The 21,910-nt window shown below is 38.4% G+C and overlaps 1 non-coding gene across 1 annotated transcript; it reads right to left on the bottom strand.

The window, feature by feature from the left end:
• Nucleotides 1-5,900: 5,900 nt before the first annotated feature.
• On the bottom strand, nucleotides 5,901-6,007 carry LOC117280146 (small nucleolar RNA R71). The gene has a single exon (XR_004510627.1). It is a non-coding gene; the product is annotated as a small nucleolar RNA R71 (small nucleolar RNA).
• Nucleotides 6,008-21,910: the final 15,903 nt, after the last annotated feature.

A 21,910-nucleotide genomic window follows, 5' to 3' on the forward strand; every position in this document is an offset into this window, starting at 1 on the left:
TATCACATCAAACAACACTAGAACCACGAATTGCACATCGATTCAAACCTAAGGAGCTTATGAACTTTCTAATTTCAAAACTAATGTCGATTTGAACCAAAACAACTCCGATGGACATCAAATTTTTCACACAAGCCATAAATGACACGATAGACCTATTCCAACTTCCAGAATTAAAATTCGACCACAATATCAATAAAGTCAACTCCCGGTCAAAACTTTCCCTTTCCAAACCTTTAACTTTCCAACTTTCGCCAATTCATGCCGAAATAACCTATTGACCTCCGAACCAATATACGTACATGCTCCAAAGTCTAAAATCACCATATGGAGATATTGGAACCTACGAAATTCCATTCCAGAGTCGTAGACACAAAATCCAAACTACGGTCAACTATTACAACTTAAACCTCTAACTTAGGGACTATGTGTCCCATTTCACTCCAAAACTCACCTGAAACTAAAACCAAATACCCCTGCAAGTTACATAACCAAAATATAACATAGATGAGGCAATAAATAGGGGATCGGGGCTAAAATACTCAAAACGATCGGCCAGGTCGTTACACGCCTAGAAGGGCAAGTCTAACTCTGTGGCTGATGAGACTTCAATTTAAGCGCCACGAGTTACCAGGACTCGGGGAGAGTCTAGGAGTGAGACTCCATCTTATAATTCTCACACCCCGGCCTCTCCAAATGAGCTTCGAGGGGCACCAACTTCAGCCCTAGCTCCAGCGCCCGCCTTAGTAAACCTAGCTCCTCAGCCAGATGCACCACGTTAGGAGATGAGACATGCTATTCAGCTATTGACTTGATTAGTGGGTGCACAGGCTTGGTGCCAGGAGGTAGGTATTTGTCATGCAGATAGGGCCATCAATGCGAGGGTTTGAGTTTTCATTAATTTAGACCCTTAGATATTCTTAAATGCAGATCCGAATAAGGACACTACGGTACTTATCGATAGGATGAAGAGGACTTCGAGGGTAATGAAGGCCATTGAAACTGAGTAAGTTGATCTAACTTGCTATAGACTTCGCGATGTTGCAGTTAATTGGTACGAGTTTTGGGAGTTGTCCAGAGGTGATGATGCCCCTCCAGAAGTATGGCAGGAGTTTACAGATGCTTTTGTTCATCATTATATGCCACTAGAGCTTAGACAAACCAGAGTTGATAGGTTCATTACACTTAGGTAGGGTAATATGAGTGTCCGGGAGTACAACCTTCAGTTTGATTCTTTTTCTATAGATTATCCCATTGTTGTAGCTAAGATGGAGGATCGGGTTCACAGGCTCGTGATGGGGTTGGAGTCGCACCATCTTAAAAACTATATGCCAGTCTCACTTCAGCCAGGTATGGATATTTCTCTTATTCAGACATATTATCAAGGTGTAGAAGAGCATAAGAAAAATCAAAGGGTTGATCATGAGCATGATAGGGGCAAGAGTAAGAGAGCAAGATCTTTATATCCTTCAGGTGAGTTTCGAGGTTGTCAAAGACAATATTACCTGATGTATCTAGCCAGCCATCAGCTAGTGCATCCCCTCAGTTGCCGGTAGGGGATTTGATGGTTCCACATATTCAGGGCCCAGTTAGAGTTCTAGGGCCTCTAATTCTCAATATAGGGGTGAGTCAAGTTATATGAGGCCGCCCTTGCCATGATATACTCAGTGTGGCAAGCAGTATGCCGAGCAGTGTCGTTTAGGGTTAGGTGTTTGTTACACTTGTGGTTATCCATGGCACTTTATGAGAGATTATCCGAAGAGAGGTGATACAGGTATAGTTCAGAGAGCGTGATCTGTATCTGGTACATCATAATTAGTACGCCCCCATGGGCAAGGTTCACATGCATCAGTCGGTCATGGTAGAGGTAGAGATGGAGCATCTAGCTCAGGCGGTCCTCAGAATCACATTTATGCATTAGCGGGATGAGAGGACCAGGTGTCGTCCCTTGGTGTTGTTACCTGTATATAATTAGTCTCCTCCTATCATGTATATGAATTAAGTGATCCAGGTTCAACGTTATCGTATGTTACTCCATTTTTTACTAGTATGTTTGGGATAGAACCCGAGTGTATTAAAACGTTTGAGGTGCTTACACCTCTTGGGATCCAGTAATATCTAGACGGGTATATAGAGATTGTATAGTAGTAGTTGATAGCCGTTCTACAGTAGTAGACCTCATTGAGTTAAACATGGTAGAATTTGATGTTATAGCAGGTATAGATTGGTTGTCTTCTTGTTATGCTAACGTTGATTGTAGATCAAAAATGATTTGCTTCCAGTTTCCAGGAGAGCCAATTCTAGAGTAGAAAGGTAAGACTGCATCACCAAGAGGTAGGTTTATTTCCTATCTTATGACAAGGAAGATGATCATAAAGGGCTTTATTTATCACTTAGTTCGGGTACAAGATGTGAAAGCAGAGTCAACGACCCTTAAGTCTATCCCTATAGTTAATGAGTTTCCCGATATTTTTCATGACGAGCTTCCAAGCCTTCTGCTAAAGTGGGAGATTGAGTTTGCTGGTGACATATTACCAGATACTCAGCCGATATCTTTTCTTCGTTATAGAATGGCATCTGCAGAACTGAGAGATTTGAAAGAACAACTGAGGGACGTGCTTGAAAAAGGCTTTATCAAACCTAGTACATCACCGTGGGGAGAACTAGTGTTATTTGTGAGGATGAAAGATGGTTCCTTGCAGATGTGTATTGATAACAGGCAGTTGAATAAGGCGACGATACCCGCTCCCGAAGATTGAAGTATTATTTGAGCACTTACAGGGTTCCAAGTGTTTCACGAAGACAGACTTGAGGTTTGGGTACCATCAAGTAAAAGTTAAAGAGAAATATATTCCAAAGACAACATTCAGGACCAGATATAGGCACTTTGAGTTTCGTGTTATGTCTTTTGGTTTGACTAATGCCCTAGCAATATTCACAAAATTGATGAACTGCAAAACTCTAAGTTCATTAGTGACATTCTTCATCCAAACATATGCATTACAAATTTGATTGAATTGATTCCAGGTCCAATAACTGTGTCTCACCCAATACAAGATGCTCGGACAACATGCCACATCAAATATCATCAAGAGCCCCATACAACGCGATCCATGCGTCAACAAGTAACCGCTCGAATATGATCGATAATGGAAAGAGAACCAAAATGGAACTATCCAACAAGTTCAACAGCTACAACATTAACAGAATAATTCTATGAATCCATCCCTCAAGGGAGAAACAAAATTCACATAATGAGCATAAGGAATCATCTCCAACATAACCCCGTCGCAGCGTGCAACCCGATCCATACATAATACCATTGTGGCGTGCAACCTGATCCACATATCTTAATCCATATAGGGATACCCATCGAGCCACACTGCTCATAGTCACCAACCACATGTGTAACCACAACAAGCAAGTATAGTGCATAAACATAACCATGGGAGACAAATAGAATAACGCGCTGCGAAAAAAGGCCAAGCATGGGTAAGTTGCAATAAACAGATCAATATCTCAAGATTCATCTCGCTCAAATATCGCCAGAAGGCATGAACAGGACCACAACATGTGTGTGAATAATCAAGTAGTCTCACAACCCATCATATCATAAGAAAGTAACACATTAAACAGATCAAGCCACGAATAACATACATTCCGCCTGATGAGACACTCGTAGGAAATGCTGTGCCAAATGAGCGAATCAAATAAGTGGAGAATACACATTCTCATTAGGCCTACCAATGGGCCGCCAACCCAATTCGGGTCATTCCAAAATAGGTCAATAGCCTTCCATAAGTACAAAGTGACCCCATCTACAATACATATAATCAACTGCCAAAATCTAAATACAATTCCACAGTCCACAACCAGAGGTATAGTCCACCTCTCATACATAATCTCCAAACCACGAGAGTACCAGAATCTTTATACCTGGTCTCTAAATATTCATCTCAAATGACTAATTGATGATAGGTTATAATTACGTATTTTAGTCGCTTATTGCACCCAAATTCACTGCACTTTACTTGTTTTGAGCTTTATTTGGTAGTGTTTTGCACTTATTATATGTTTCATGCCTTGTAGGAGTGATTTTGAGTTATGTAGATGTTATAGAATGAATTTGACTGATTTGGAGCTTTGAATCATGAGTAAAATCCCATGGGATTAAGTCGGGATCATGTTCATGGGTCGAGGAAAAAGTCTGGACGTTAAAAATGCAAGCAAAATCCATACTCTCAGAATTTTGCACTACTGCAGCATGAGGGGCGGCGTGGCGCACTGCGGCTGTCCAAATTTCCTGCTGCCTATCAGAACCAACTCTCTGGATTTCCCCACTAATCTCCCGCATGGCGCGTCTCCCCGTGTGGCGTGCCTATGCAATTTTTACAGAGTGAAAATCCTATTTCGGCTGGGAGAATGTAATTCCGTCTGGGCGCGACCCTACTTAGTATTACTGCATGGAAAAACGTTATTTTCTACACTATTGACACATATTCAACTATGCATTTATTAAACCTAGTTAGGTGAATAATCTAGTTAGGTGAATAATCGAGTTGGGTGAATAACCTAGTTATTGACATATATTCGACTACGTCTAAAGAGGCTAGTCGAATCATTTATTAAACCTAGTTAGGTGAATAATCGAAAGAGGTTTTCCTAAAGATTAATCCACTATGCATTCTTGCATAACTTCACGTGCTTAAATTGGTTCAGCTTGTGAGGTTAAAACTTAATCGAGAGAGGAGTTTTTGCTGAACGTTTGAACAAATAATTGAGTGAATTAGAGAGGCTCACTTGAATATTAGAAGTGAATTATCTAGAGTTAGATCCCAAACAATTATCCTGCATATATACTATAAAAACCATATATTCTCCCATTGATAACCTTCTTTGCTTATTCCTTGGTTCGATAGTCATTAGTCAATAGCTTTAGATTCTTATTTAATTATAGTTGTTAACCGTATAAATCTCGATTATGGATTCTCCTAGACAACAATCAAGCCAGAAACTACGAAAATGTTGTTTAACTCCAATCATTGTGGATACAACATTATACGATACAATCTTTGACTAGTGAGCACAATTTAACTGTATGTTTCCAGCTCGTCAAACTTTGGCATCGTTGCCCGGGATTGGCAATCAATAGTGTTTGAAATAATTTGTAGTGAAAATTCAGGAATTTTTCTTTTTATTTTTCTCTTTTAACGTTATTATTCTTCGACTGTGCACATGCTACTTATTTAGATTGGTGCATGACTCGAGCTTCTGCGAAAGAATTGCTACCATACGAGCCAGAAATTAAAAAACAACTGCGACAGTTGAGGAAGGAAAGAAATATCACTGAGACATCAGAAAATGTTGGGTAATCCTCGACCAAAGAAACTATGTCTGGAATCAGTGAGGATAATGTAGATTTGTCTACGAGAGAAGCAGCTATTAGAGATGCACATATTATTTATGAAGAAGAGAGGGGTCGGAAAATTTCGCAAAATCAACTCTTGGATGTAGACCAGTTCGAGAATATAGCTCTGATGCCTGGGATACCAGTTAGCGATTATGCTAGACCGGCGTACAATCAAGGTTTATCAAATGTTAGACAAACTCCAATTGTAGCTAACAATTTTGAGTCTGCTTCAAACCCTTAAAAATTGTTGTGTCTTTGGAGGGAAGCGAAACGAAGATCAAAATACACATCTGATGGACTTCGAGGAGATTATGAACACCTTTCAATATAGTGGTGTGTCACAAGATGCAGTGTACTTAAGGGCATTCAACTACACCCTAAAAGATGATGCAAAGAAGTGGCTTCGAAGCTTCACCACGGGATCGATTAGAACATGGGAGGAGATACCAAACACTTCCTAGATAAATATTTCTCCTTAGCAAAAACGGGAAAGTTTAGAAGAAATATCCATAACTTTTGCCAGAAAGATACTGAAACTATTTTTGAAGAATGGGAGAGGTTCAAGGAGATTGTTAGAAGGTGTCAACATAGCGAAATTGAACTCTGGATGCAACTCCAGGACCTTTTGCATGGATTGACACCGACCTCATGTAGAACATAGAGAAATGCAACTAGAGGCCCGATAATGAAAATGACTCTAGAGGAGATAGTCAGACTCCTTGATGAGTTATGTAAAGTTGCAAATCAGTGGCCCTCTGAGAGTGTTCAAAGAATTAGATCAATTGGTGTTCACCAAGTTGATGCTAACACATCTGTGCAGGTACAACTTGATGCTATGGCCAAAGAGATAAGAAAGTTGACCTTAGCCTCGATACAAAGTGAGACTCAAGCAGCTTGTGATATATGCGGAAGAGAATACCCAATCATGAGTTTTGAGCTTAAGTTCAGGAAGTGAATGTTGTGGGGAACTACAATTTCAATGAAATGGGTTAGAGGCACCCCGATTTTTCATGGAGTTCACCTGGAGGAACTTTGAATACTTGGCAACAAAATAACTCTAGACCTTATAGACAAGGAGCTCCAGCTTACCAAAATCAGTAGAGGTAGCAATTTCAACCTTAATAGCCCATTCATCTTGATCTAGAAGATCTAATGAAGGTTGGACGCTCATGGAGCACCTATCAAAGAATTAGGCACTAGTTTGCAAAACCTGTAGAGACAAGTGGGACAGATTGCAACAATATTATCTAAGAGCGTTCCGGGCACTCTCCCCGTTGACACGGAAAAGAATAAAAAAGAAACGGTGAATGTTGTAACTCTAAGAAGTGGGTAAGTTTTGAAAGATCCCACCCCGATCCAAAAGGATGTGATACTTGAAAAAATAAAGTGGGGAGCAACTGAAATGTTGTTGAAAACTGAGAAGAAGAATAAGGGAGAAACTTTGAGAAGGGAAGAACATGAGGAGAGACAGTATATGCCAATTTTACCCTTACCTCAAAAGCAAAGTAGAGAAAAGGTGGAAAAGAGGTTGCGGAGATTTCTGGATGTGCTGAAACGGATTCATGTAAATTTTCCATTCACATAAGTGCTCTCACAAATCCCGTCTTATGCTACATTCTTGAAGGAGATCCTGACGAAGTAAAGGAAAATCGAGGAGACTTTAGTGGTGAAGCTCTCAGTGCATTGTAGTGCGATATTGCAACACAAAATTCCACAAAAGTGTGGAGATGCAGGGAGTTCTACTATGCCTTGCTCTTTAGGATCTATTAATTTTTATAAATCATTATGTGATTCTGGTGCCTCAAATAAATAATGCCTCTATCTATTTATAGGAAATTTGAGAAGGAGATTGAAGAGATAAGGTCTGTGCCAATATCGTTACAGCTGGCAGACCAAACGACTTTGATATTCAAGAGGATAATAAAAGATGTGTTAGTTCGGGTGGATAAGTTCGTATTTCCTCTAGATTTTATAGTGGTGAAAATGTAGGAAAACAAGGAGGTCCCCCTTATCCTAGGAATACTATTTTTAGCAACGGGTAGAGCAATATTGGATATACACGAGAGAAAACTCATGCTTAGAGTGGGTGAGGAGACAGTGACTTTTCATATGAATATAGAAAAGGGGTGCATAAAGAAGAATTAGTTGCGTTGAGTGGAAGGTGAAGGGCTCAAAAGATAAGGCTGCATTGAGTGGGAAATATAAATATAGGGTGTACACCAAAAATGTTGAGAAGAAGATGTTGGCATGGATGTGCACATTAGTTCGAAGGCGAGGAACGAAGCCGACTTCGACTCAGACCCCGACTAGATGTTCATGGAAGTTTTCTTTTACCTTATGATTTTTAATTATGTGTCATGGGGACATGCCACAACCTAAAGTGTGGGGTAGGGGATATGTTGTATGTATGTATGTATATTAGTTTTGTTTTGTCGTAGTAGTAGTTAGAGATAGAAAATAATTGGAAAAAAACATAAACATTTTAAAGTTTTTGATGTTTTCGGATGATGAATATCATTCGACGGGTTTCTTAAGGGAGTAAAGTTGAATGAAAAAGACAAAAAGATTTCTTTTTTAGGTAGTGTAATAATTCCCCCTTGGTTTTTCTTCGTGCCACGGTTCTAATCCAAGGGTTTTATTTGAACCGGGTGTAGTTAGTTTTTATTTTTTAGGAGTAGGATACCTTGTGCTTTGAATTGAAGTGAAGGCAATATCTCTTAACTTTATTGTACCTTGAGAATAGTAAGTGCTTTAGTTGTGACGTTTAGTCTCAGTTTTTGAGACTTGTATAAGTACCTTAAATTGTATGATCTTAACTTTGCTTAGTTGTTTGATCCCGAGTAAGTTATGTGCCATGTGGGTGTGAGGTTTTTGTGTTATTCTGTGCAGTGCATCTGATGTCTAGAACTTGTCTCATATGTTTGCAAAGCGAAATAGTAGTTATTCAGTCTTGGAAGTTTTTTAGGTGTTTGTTTATTGAGCCAGTTTTAGCTTTTACCCACCTAATTGTTATGTATCGTAGTTAACCCCTTTGATCCTGTAATCCTATTTTTTTGGAAACCGCATTACAAGCCTTGCCCATTTATTTGAATTGACCATCTATTTGAACCTTTTCACCTATCGTGAGCACTTGAATTTGATATGAACATTGCAAAAGTTGAAGTTGGGTGATTGGGTTGGCTTTTGAGTGGAACTAATAAAATAAGGAGAAAGGTGCACTGTTCAAAAAAAAAAGTAAGAGGCACTTGAATTGAAAAAGAAAGAAATGTTGTATTGGTGTGTAAAATATTCTTGATAGCAGTAACTCTTGATGTAATTGTGCTTAAAGAAGTTGGGAGTTGATATATGTTGATTTAAGGATGGAGTTATGCTTTGGCATAATTGTGGGGTTGTGGACAATGAAATTTATATATTAAAGTGCATAGGGAGGTGTAGTCACTCTTATATCTAAATGTATCCTACCCGTCATACAGCCTACATTATAACCAAATGAAGTCATACTTGATCCTTGACTGAATGGGCTCGATTAGTAGAGTAGTACACTATGGGCAAGCTTATGATACGTCTTGTGTGGCATATGAATGTTGTTTTTGAGAATGAGCGAATTCTTTCTATCTTGAGTTACTAATTATTTTTAATTTCTATTGTGTGTGGAACTATTCTGTATTGTTGTGTGAGGGCACTTTATTCACGAAAGAAAGGTAATGCTTGACCTCTGTGATAGAATAACTGAGCGGGTTATGAATAATGTGTGATCCTTTTGAGTCAAATCTTGAGGCAAGGATGTTACATTAGAGTGCTTAGTCTATTTTAATTATTCTTGGTGTGATGAATTATGAGAGTTGTTGAAAAAGGTCGTGTCTTTATAAAGTATAGTTTGATTTCTTGAGGGCGAGCATTGGTTTAAGTGTGAGGTGTTGATGATAGGCTACAATTACGTATTTTAGTCGCTTATTGCACTCTAATTCACTGCACTTTACTTGTTTTGAGCTTTAATTGGTAGTGTTTTGCACTTATTGTGTGTTTTACACCTTGTAAAAGTGATTCCAAGCTATGTAGATTTTATGGAATGAATTCGAGTGATTTGGAGCATTAAAGTATGAGCAAAATACCAAGGGATTAAGCTGGGATCATGTTAGGGGGTCGAGGACCAAGTCTGGACATCAAAATGCAAGCAAAATCTGTACTCTAAGAAATTTGCACTAGTGCGGCGCGTGGGGCAGCGCGTCGTGTCTCAGCATATTTCTACTGCTCCTCAGATCTAACTCTCTGGATTTTCCCACTAATACCCTGCATGGCGTGTCGCCCCATACGGCGCGCTTGTGCAATATTTACAGAGTGAAAATCCTATTTCGGCTAGGAGAAGCAGATTTCGTCTGGGCCGGACCCTACTTGGTATAAATACATGGAAAAATATTATTTTCTGGACTTTTGATACATATTCGACCTAAGGAGGCTAAGGAGGAGTTGGAAAAACACGAGCACAAGGATCTCATCATTCCTTCCTCACTCAAGACCCGAGTTTGGATTGAATTTATGTTTTTCTATACTTTAACTTTATCTGTGATGCACTGCTCCATATCTATGGAGTAGTTCTCTTTAGGGTTTGATGGATTTGGTGTATTGATGATTGTTTGTGGATTATAACTCTAGTTTTATGTATTGAAGCGTTTTGGATGATTTAACTGTTGCATCTATATTCGCTTGTTCATGTAATCGAGAGAAGCATAACTTGTGATATATTTGCATTATATTGTTGGTTGAGTTCATAGATTCTTCCAAGTAATCTACAGAGGCTAGTCGAATTATTGATTAAACCTAGTTAGGAGAATAAATGAAAGAAGTTTTCCTAAAGACCAATCCACTACGCATTCTTGCATATCTTCATGTGCTTATATTGGTTCAGCTTGTGAGGTTAAAACCTAAACGAGAGAGGAGTTTTTGCTGAACATTTGAACTAATCATTGAGTGAATTCAAGAGACTCACGTGAACATTAGAAGTGAATTACCTAGAGTTAGATCCCAAACAATTATCTTGCACCTATCCTATAAAAAACCTATCTTCTCCCATTGATAACCTTCTTTGCTTATTCCTTGGTTCGACAGTCATTAGTCAATAGCTTTAGATTCTTAGTTAATTTTAGTTATTAACCATATAAATCTCAATTGTTGATTCTCCTGGATAGCAATCAAGCTAGAAACTACAAAAAAACTATTTAACTCCAATCCCTGTAGATACGATATTATATTATACTATCTTTGGCTAGTGAGCATAATTTAAGTATGTGTTTCGAGCTCATCACTAACATATCACACATATACAATCACCCCATGGGAGATACTCCCATAGTTTTTCTCACCAAGTAGATAAACGTGAACATCAATGGTTACCAACCATACGATTTATGTAGTACTAGTAAAGCATCTGCAATTAAAACATAACGCATCTTCCACAAAATACACCTTTCTCAGGCGACCCAAAAGCAATGTTAGTATTCTCTATGATATTTCCCACACTGCATGGAGCTCATAATATTCCTTTCAAATCTGAACCGTAAGCTTGTTCGTGTAATCCTAATTCCACACAGCTCACCGCATCAATCATGCTAATATGCAAAAATACGAGAATTCCATTACCAACTCTGAATCACGAATAGGATACACACTCTATCAACCAGAAACCTTCTACTAAACTCCATTTAGGAACAAATCACAACGCGCACCCAAATTCATATGCCTTTAGAGGTCAAAATCATTGCAAACTCTTCGGAATCCATACACACATAACTAAGCCAGCCAAAACGAATACCTCTAAATCACCCAAGTCACACAGACTACCAAACCCCACAGTATCACCACAGAGACACCTGTAAATCCCTATAATGCCAAAGGAACCAATCATTCAAGGCAACACGACTCATGAACCAAACCACTACTAAACTGACCCAACTCACTCAAATTACTCATGAACCGCCTTCAAGGCCACACCACTCATTCACAGTACACTGTGATATTTAATCAAAACTCATCCCAAGTCACCTAATATGAAATGTCGTTGTCCTAAGACTCGTTGGCCGCTTATTCCCTCTTATACATTCGGTAGTACCTCCAACCAAAGTACTTATTTTGAAAATGCTTTATATGAATTTGAAGATATTCCTTAAATCTCTCAAATGCTGCCTTGAAGAACCGATAAGGATACTGAAATGCTCCAAGTCTCTTTCACAAACCAACACAAATCTCGAATCTTCAGTTAGACACAAATCAGGAAATCCTTAGATATCACATATTGAATCTTGAATCCATTAGAACCTTTCCGAGAGTCATGCACTCAGTCCTAGTATAGAATATATATAACCAACCACGCCGAACCATTAGTGCTCTGTTAGCGCCTGAATATTCCAAAAGAAGATAACCGCTCGAATCCTTCCCTTGCACACTACCTCCACAGAAGAATATTGAACATGAGTCCTGCCATAACCTCTATATATAACAAGGTTAATCTAACACACGTCCAGGAAATTCCATGCTTGAATCATCCTCGAAGACATTCTCCAAGAATTATTTATACTCACAAATGATCCTTGGTCCATAATCCATAACAACACACGACTAGGTGACCCAATCCCCGATGGTAGACTTGGTTACTTGGCTCTATTCCACAATTGCATGACCAAAGAACCCATGATGACTGCTCCACTTTAACTTCCATTATCTCACACTGTTACACAAATGAATTTATCCTAAGCTCATGCCACACCAACCATAACACATCCTAAATGATCAACCCAGATGCACACTCAACCTCGTGACAATCATCCATCTTCATCAAGCGATCCGAACCCACATGAATCCAGTCGGGTAGAAAGTAAAACAATTTATAGAATCCTCATGAGAACTCATACAACCCCCAACCTTCTCATTAGAGATATACCTCTTATGTGACCTTGTAGCAGCATCTTCGTATGACTGCCATGGTACAAAGTTGTGTAATCAGTGAATCCTCCCGTAAAATTTGGACAAATGGAACACCACAACTATGAGCCTCCTCAAGGGTTATCGCCCTCGAACCATCAAACCTAGAAATGCAAATCCGACTTGGAAGCCACAAATGCTGATCCACACTAAGGGACACTTCTCTGAACTACCTTGCAACATTGTGCCCTTAGGGCAAACAGATGGAAACCGTCATACCAATGATCATTCATCCGCTCAACCAAGGATGACTGTTCAACAACACAAGCTAGAGCTCCACTAATCTCAGGAATTTCCAACCTCGCATCTCCATCAAGTAAAGTCTGAACATTCATAGCCCAAATGCCTCTCCTCTGATGAAACAAATTCCAAACTCTGAATTATGAACCAAGTATTCCTTCTCATTAGATGCTCTGGTCGCAAGCTTAAGTAATCATCCTACTAGTCTGCTCCCACACCGTGTCAAGACCAATATGTGAATCATAACAATACATTATATATGGCATTGAATCTATGGGCATCACTAATAGTAAGTCTGCAATAGATGGCAACTCATCCGCAAAGCGACAATAACACTCTAACCTCCCACACAAGGGAAAAACATCCAACACCACGTCTAGATTATCATCAAAGTTCACTGGTGCCCATCTAAATCGAGTACTCAAATTCCCATACAAAATGAGTAGCAAATAACTGAAGATATAGGCGTCAAGATTAGATAAAGTCACGCAATAATGAATCAAGCAAGGGAAAGTTTCCTAAAGCCCTATAGTCTCTTGAAGATAAGTACAGTCATCTCTGTATCAATCAACAAGACTCTACTAGGCCTGTTCATGACTCTTGATACCTATGAAATCTAGTTCTTTGATACCAACTTTTCACGACCCAAACTCCCACTGAATCCTTGACGGCTACTAACACCTCCTGTTAGGCAAGATAATAACAAATATGTGAATATAAACTTCAAACAATAATAAACACTAGTCTCAATTGCGGGATAAATCATAAATAACTAAAATCGAATAACAAGAATACAACCTAAACCATCCCACGACTTGGTGTTAATCAGTACATGAGCTCTACAAAATAAGGAAGTATACGGTCTGATTCCAATACATTAATATTTATGAATGACTAAACAGTGTTAACATATGCTAAAGAAAAGGGACTTCAAAGACTACAAAAAGAACATAAATGCTACCTCGATATCTCAACATAAATGCTACCTCGATATCTCCTGGACAACTACCATGATCAGCAACACCTGGATCTGCACACAAAGTGTAGAGTGAAGTATTAGTACAACTGACCCCATGTGCTTAATAAGTAACAAGCCTAACCTTGGGCTGAAAGTAATGACGAGCCTGGTAAGGTCTGATGCCCACTCTCCACATCTAACTAAAACAATAACAGCAGAATAATAGCACTTGAAAGAAAACAACTCAGATAATAACAAGCTCAGCTTAACACAATAAGAGGAGAAATAGATATGCTTTTCAGATATAATAGTCAAGGCATCAACTTCTACAAAATTCACTTAGACGGATATTTTACAAGATAAACCCGTGATATTAAGTTCTAAAGACAAAGTACAGTCATCAAATACTTAGCCTGAGGGATAATACAACTATATACATGCATGACAGTTATACATGCCAAATCAAAAAAGATTCACAATTGAAATATCAGGTATACATAATATTTGAACATTCATAGTGCCTGGTACAAAGTACCGCTCAATCATACTCTAAGCACGCTCACGCTGCCAGGTTCAAAGCACATGAATCCTCACACACACTCACATACACACACTCAGCACGACACAAGAGCACAAGTCCCTCATCCAAGCACATATATATGACCATGTGCATGTACCCACGATTAATACTTGACTCTGAAGGGGCGCGTCCTTGCCCAAACGCTGATCAGAAGTCAATGTTCAATATCATCTAGCCCAATATGGGCCCTGGCGCATGGTTCACCTCTATATAAATACCACTCAGTCCATCATGGGTCCTGACACACTCTCAATATCAATACCAACATGGCTCTATGGCCTAAGATTAGTCATCAATCCACCCAAGTCTCTATATGTCAACATCTTATAGAAAAATAATTCACTATGCCCCACGGAATATATCACCATACTACAATTCATCCCAAACTCGTGTCACGTAGGACACCAACAACATATGAGATAACATCTCAAAAGTGCACAAAAGATAGAGATATAACATGTGGATATAATATCATGAATGAATAGTATGACTAAAACTAAGGCAAATAGCTCAACATAACAAAAATAGCCCTATCATGTCACAAACAAATAAGCAGATAGCCTAGACATGATTTCTAGCATGAATAATAACTCATGTAGGCATACAAATTGAGAAAACATGATATCAAAGAAGTATAATAGCAAAATAGGGAATATAATAACCTAAGATTCTATCTAGATCATGAATAACCACGGTACACCCATGTATGCTCGTCATCTCACATATATGCCACCCACAACACATGAAAATTATCATAACTAATGATCAGACACTGTTACGCAAATGAATTTATTCTAAGCTCATGTCGCACCAACCATAACACATCCTAAATGATCAATCTAGATGCACACTCATCCTCGTGATAGTTGTGACATCTTCCTTAAAAGATCCGAACCCATATCGTAGTGCATGCATGTCACAGAGGAGAAGGTAAGACTCTTCATAGAAACCTCATAAGAACTCAGACAACCCCAACCTTCTCATTGGAGATAGGCTTTTGGGTGACCTTATATCAACATCTTTGTAAGACCCGCCATGGTCATTATGTAATCAATGACTCGTATTGAGTACCCACTAATTCTCAAGCTGCAAAAAATATATTTCATTCATCTATATACATCTAGAAGATCCTTCAACACATCCCAAATCAAGATGGTATGCACATCGAGATAATAATCAAGCATAAACCCCTTCCCATCAAAATCGAACTCTCAAAATGTAAGAAGTCATCACGAATATGAATTGCCCTCGATGGATTATACTGACCTTAATAGTATCAAACATCCTCAAAATCAATGGAAATCCTAGCACAAAATCCACAATGATACGCTCTCATGTAATAACCATCTTTTGAAGTAACCACTTGTACTCTAAGGCATATTCTCGAACGAATAATAATCAAATATCGTGAAACTTGCCCGATAATGCTGCTTCGAATCATGATACCTCCCTATAACACCTAGACGAAGAGAATACCACAACTATGAGCCTCCTCAATGATCATCATCCTCAAATCATCAATACTAGAAATGCAAATCCGACTCGGAAGCCACAAATGGTGATCTGCACTAAGGGCCACTTCTCAGCACTACCTCGTATCACCATGGCCTTAGGGAAACAAATGGAAACCATCATACAACCTATCATTCATGCGCTCAACTAAGGATGATTGTGCAACAATACAAGCGAGAGCTCTACTAAGCTCATAAATGCCCAACCTCGCATCTCCATCAACCAAAGCCCGTACATCTATATCCTAAATGCCTCGACTATGATGTACCAAATGCCAAACTACGAATTATGAACTAAGGATTCTTTCTTACTACGGTCGCAATCTTAAGAAATCACCCTACTAGTCTGCTCCCACACCACATCAAGACAAACACATGAACTATCACAATATACTATATAACGCCCGAAACCGGTGGGCATCACCAACACTACGAATGCAATAGATGAAAACTCACAAAGAGATAATAGTAGTCTAACCTCCTACACAAGGGAAAAACATCCAACACCACGTCTATATTACTATCAAAGCACACTGGTGCCAATTTAAATAAAGTATTCAAATTCGCGTACAAAATTAGGTAATAACTAAAGATATAGGAGTCAGGTCAAGATAAACTTACACAATAAGGAATCAAAGGAGGATAAGATTTCTAAAGCCCTATAGCCTCTCAAAAATAAGTACAACCTTCTTCATACCGATAAGTAAGACTTTACTAGGCTTGATCATGACTCGTGAGACCTATGCAACCTAGTGCTTTGATACAAACTAGTTACGACCCAAACTCCAATAGGATCCATGACGTCGCCTAACACCGCTTTCAAGGCAACCAAACAACAAACATTCTAATATAAACTTCAACAATAATAGCAAAATAGTTTCAATAGTAGAATAAATCATAAAAGCTAAAGTCGAATAACAACAATACAACCTAAAATATCCGACCTGGTGTCACTCACTACACGAGCTCTATAGAATAAGTAAATAAAACTTCTGAATTAAATATAATATTGCCCGAATGACTAAACATTGTTAACTTATGAAAAAGGAAAAGGACTTCAAGGCCTGCAAATAGAACAATAGTGATACCGTGAGATTCCAACTAATCCAGAACCGTATCTCGAACAACTACCATGATCATGAATACCTGGATCTGCACATGAAGTTTAGAGTATAGTATGAGTACAACCAAGCCCATATACTCAATAAGCAACAAGCCTAACCTCGATTTCAGTGTATTGACGAGCTTGGAAAGTTTTGATGCTCACTCTCTACAACCAACAACAACAATAACAGCAGAATAATAGCACATGAAATAAAACAACTCAAATAATGAAAGGGTCGACTTAACACAATAAGAGAAGAAATAGACATGCATTTCAGATATAACTGTCAAGGCATCAACTTCTACAAAATTCAGTTAGACAGGTATTTAACAAGATAAAACTGTGATATCAAGTTCTAAAGACCAAGTACAGTCATCAAATGCCAATTAGCATGAGGGATAATACAACTATATGCCTGCATGATAGTTATACATGCCAAATCATCAAAGAATCATAGTATAAACATCAAGTATATATAATCTTAGCACATTCATAGTGCTTGATGAAAAATACCACTGAATCATACTCCAAGCACGCTCTAATGCCTGGATCAAAGCCCTTGGATCCTCACAAACACACACTCAGCACTGTACGAGTTACATATGCATGCACCCATGGTTAATACATGACTCTAAATGGCACATCCTTGCCCAAGAGCAAATTGGATCCAATTTAACAATCAATATCATTTAGCCCAATGTAGTTCCTGGTGTATGCGTTACCTCAATATTAATACTACTCAGCCCATCATGGGGCCTGGCGCACACGTCACCTCAATAACAATACCACTACGGCTCTATGGCCCAAGACCTATGATCAATCCGCTCAAGTCTCCATATGCCAACATCTCATAGAAACATAATTCAATATACCTCACATAATATACCAACATACTACAATTCAGCTCAAACTCGTGTCACGTATAAGGACATCACTAACACATGAGATAACATCTCCAAATTTCATAGAGACAGATATATAATATGTGGATATAATATCATGACTGAACAATATTACTACAACTAAGGCATATAACTGAACATTGCAAAAATAGCCTATCATGCCTCAAAGAAATAAGCAGATAGCCTAGACATGATTTCTAGCATGAATAATAACTCGAGTAGTCATACAAATTGAAAAAATATGATATCAAAGAAGCATGATAGCAAACCAAGGAATATAATAGCTTAAGATTCTACCTGGATCATGAATAACCACACTTCATGTATATACGCTCATCACCTCGCATATACGCCACTCCAAACAAAAAATAAGTATCATAATGGTAAGGCACCGTAAAATTTCTGCAAAAGAAAATAATGTTTTATGGTGCCGCGGCTCGGACTTTTTGGGTTGAACAATGCACCGGAAAGTAAAGGAAAATGTTTGGCAGTCATATGTGTTTTTGTGGTCCATTATGCAACTGCAGAATCACTCTGCGGACCGGTTAATGGCCGCAGAGTGAGGCAGTTAATTAGGCCAATTTGGATGTCAATTTCGCGGCTACTATGCGACCGCATAACCGTTTTGTGGTGCATTATGCGACCGCAGAATATGTTTGCGGGCTGCATAGTGACCGCAGACTGGGGTAGATTTTTGTCTTGCTTTGGACCCAAATTATGCGACCGATATGCTGTCCGCATATCAATTATGCGATCGCGGAACCTGTTCTTTAAGAATTGTAAGGAACATTTAGAGTGTAAGGAAGCTCAAGTGAGGTATGTTGGCTAAACCCTTCTTTAAGAATTCGAATTCCCATTATCCTTGTAAGTTGTAAGATGTTGATTACAAATAGAGTATTTCAATAAGTTTTGTGATAAAGATATATGTTCAATTTGTGTTTCAAATGCTCTTATCATATTGCATTATAAATTGAGGATGTGTTCCAAACTATGGATTATGTATTCACATGTTATAATTTCAAGTCATGATTTATATAAAAGTTATTATGCCAAGTTGTGTAGAGGTTGGGATTGTGATACACCTCCACCCTCATACATTGGGGTGAGGCGGTACGATCGCTTTGTGTATAGTTTGGTTATTGTTATGGCACCACCACCCACATATATATATATATATATATATATATATATATATATATATTGGGGTGAGGCAGAATGATCGCTTTGTGTAGGGATTTATGGTATTGTGGGACTGCACCTCCACCCGCATACATTATGGCTGTATTTCTTGTCCCATTTGAGATTTTAAAAATAACGAAAATTATTGGTAATGAATTGGTATTGTACACATGATAACGCTTTGTCTAATTAATAAAAATATGTATTATCTTCATTCATAGATGAGATTGGGTAGAAGAAAATATAACAAGCTTGCTCGATCGGGTTCACTCGGTAGAGCGCCGGTCGCGCTCCTCGGTTTTGGGGCGTGACAATAACTAACGGGAAAGTACCCTAAAAATAAGGTTAGGCAAGATACTTACGTTATCGGTGATAGTCTTTAACCTCGAATCACATCAAAACCTCGATCAAGCCCACTAACCGTGCATATCCAAGCCAAACATCATCCAAAGAAATCAACAATGCAATAAGAAGTGATCCCAATCCATAAAGCTTTGATCTTTGAAGAAATTCCCAAAAGCCAACTCAGGCCTACATGCTCGAAATTCAAAAGCACTACCAAAATCCGATGACCCATAACCTGGCGAGTCCAAATATGTAATCAGTTTCCAAAATCGTGTCCAAATTGGTTCACAAATCCCCAAAATACACTCAATTAAAGTGTAGGTAACCCCCCCCCCCCAAAAAAAATATTTCTTTCAAAATTTTAATTTTTAGGTGTAGAATCTATGGGTAATCAAGATATAAAGCCAAATCCAAGTGAAAATATTTTACCTCCAATGGAGTAGTGAAATTGCTCATCAAAAGCTCCTCTTCTCGAAGTCTGGGGCTCAAAATATGAAATAGTGCGCAAAGTCCCAAAATAGTAATTTAAATTCACTGCCCAACAGTACTCATCGTGATCGTGGCCAAACCATCGCTATCATGAAACATAAATACCCCTTACCAAAAATTACTTCATCGCGATTGCAGGAAACTATCGCGGATACGATCACCAAGTCTGTTGATGTAGGCAACTTATTCAATTAGCAAATAAAGCTAAAAAACCGAAACAACTAATAAATTTTGAGTTAAGCACTAAAAGTAAACAAGGCTGAGCTTCTGTAATTTGAGATTCATATCTATCAAATAATGGCACCTACGAGTGTACGGATTTATAACGATCCTGCCGGTCGTTTTGAGTTTTAGTACTCCGTTCGGCGATTTGAGACATTGAGTAGCTTCATAACATATACCGGTTTTGATGTTTTCAGGGTTTGGGATTGACTTGATAGAATGATTTTCAATTTGGAAGCTTTAAATTTGAAGAGTTTACCAAGGTTTGACTTTTAAGTATGTGACCTTAAAATCGGTGCTTGATGGTTTCGATAGGTTCTATTGTGCTTTTGGACTTAGTCATATGTTCCGATTTGGATTTGGAGGTTTCAAGGTTAATTTGGCCCTAATTGTTGAATGTTGGAAATATGAAGAATTGGAGAGTTCACCAGTTTGATCGGGAGTTGAATTTGAGGCTATCGAGGTTGGATTATTGTTTTGTGAATTAAAATATATCTAATCTGTCATTTGGGAATTGTCTGCAACATTTGGTATCATTCTGGATTGGTTAGACTTGAATCCCAAATGATAAAACAGACATATTCTAATTCCCAAAACAACAATCCAACCTCGATAGCCTCAAAGTCAACACCTGGTCTAACTGGTGAACTTTTCAATTCTTCAAATTTCCAACATTCGAAATTTATGGCCAAATCTACCTAGAAAACTCCAAATCCAAATCCAAACAAATGACTATGTCCAAAATCACGATAGAACCTATCAAAACCATCGAGAATTGATTTTGAGGTCATGTACTTAAAAGCCGAACCTTGGTCACCTCTTCAAACTTAATGTTTCCAAATTGAAAATCAGTCTATCCAATCAATCCCAAACCTTGAAAACATCAAAACCAACCATATATGTTAGTCACAATAACTCATATGTAGCTACTCAAGGTCTCAAATCACTGAACGAGGTGTTAATTCTCAAAATGACTAGCTGGATCGTTACAAATTCCCACACTCATAGGTGCCATTATTTGTTATATATGAATCTTAAAATACTTAATCTCATCCTTGTTTAGTTTAGTGCATAACTCAAAATTTATGAGTTGTTTCAATTTTTTAACTTTATTTGCTAATTGAATAAGCTGCTTACATTATTTAGTCCTGAAAAGTCTTGTCCTCTGCTTAGGAGTGGTAAACAAGACTTATTGGATAGCTTGGAGATACCTAACACGTTTGGTCCTGCCATATCATGTGCTAGGCTATAACGACCCTATAGGTTATTCTGCGTTGCAGCCCCATTCCCCTATTTATTTCTTCCTCTATGTTCATTTGTGGTTATGTGACTTACCAGGGTGGTTGGATTGGTTTCGGGGAAGTTTTAGAATGAATTAGGACTATTAGTCCTAAGGTTGAAAGCTTAAGTTGAAATAGTTAAGTAATGGAACCCTAGCCGCTATAGTGAGGAGAGAGAAGCTCTGGAGAACCAACAGTTTTGAGCTCTAATTGCAGCTATGGTCGGTGGCCAGCCATCTTTGCCGGCTGGTCAGCCTTCTCCATCCATCGCCCCAATAAATACGACTATAAAATTAAATCCCCAACCTCTAGATTTCTCAAAAATTTGGAAACCTTTCACGATGAACATTGCCATGCAGGAATGAGCGAGTTCTATCAAACCAATTCCATTGCGTCGTGCTAGTTTACATAATGGACAACCTATCATTAAGTTTACTGAAGCAGAGGTTGAGCGAATGAATTTGCTTGAAGGTTTGCAATATGCAGTAGTTTGCAAATTTTCATATGGATGGCCTGAGCATAATGAATTACTTCGAATTGTCCCTCTTCAATGTGGAATTAAAGGTGAGTTTAACGTTTGATATCTACGCGACATGCATGTATTAATACGATTGACATTGTGACAAGATTTGTTAGATTTTACGTCCAAGAGTGTGTATTATGTTACGGATAAGGCAAGGTATGAATATCAGTTGAGGACGTTGATTCATGATG

The sequence above is a fragment of the Nicotiana tomentosiformis genome, chromosome 5 (genome assembly GCF_000390325.3).
Source record: "Nicotiana tomentosiformis chromosome 5, ASM39032v3, whole genome shotgun sequence".
In the NCBI taxonomy this organism is placed as follows: Eukaryota; Viridiplantae; Streptophyta; class Magnoliopsida; order Solanales; family Solanaceae; genus Nicotiana; species Nicotiana tomentosiformis.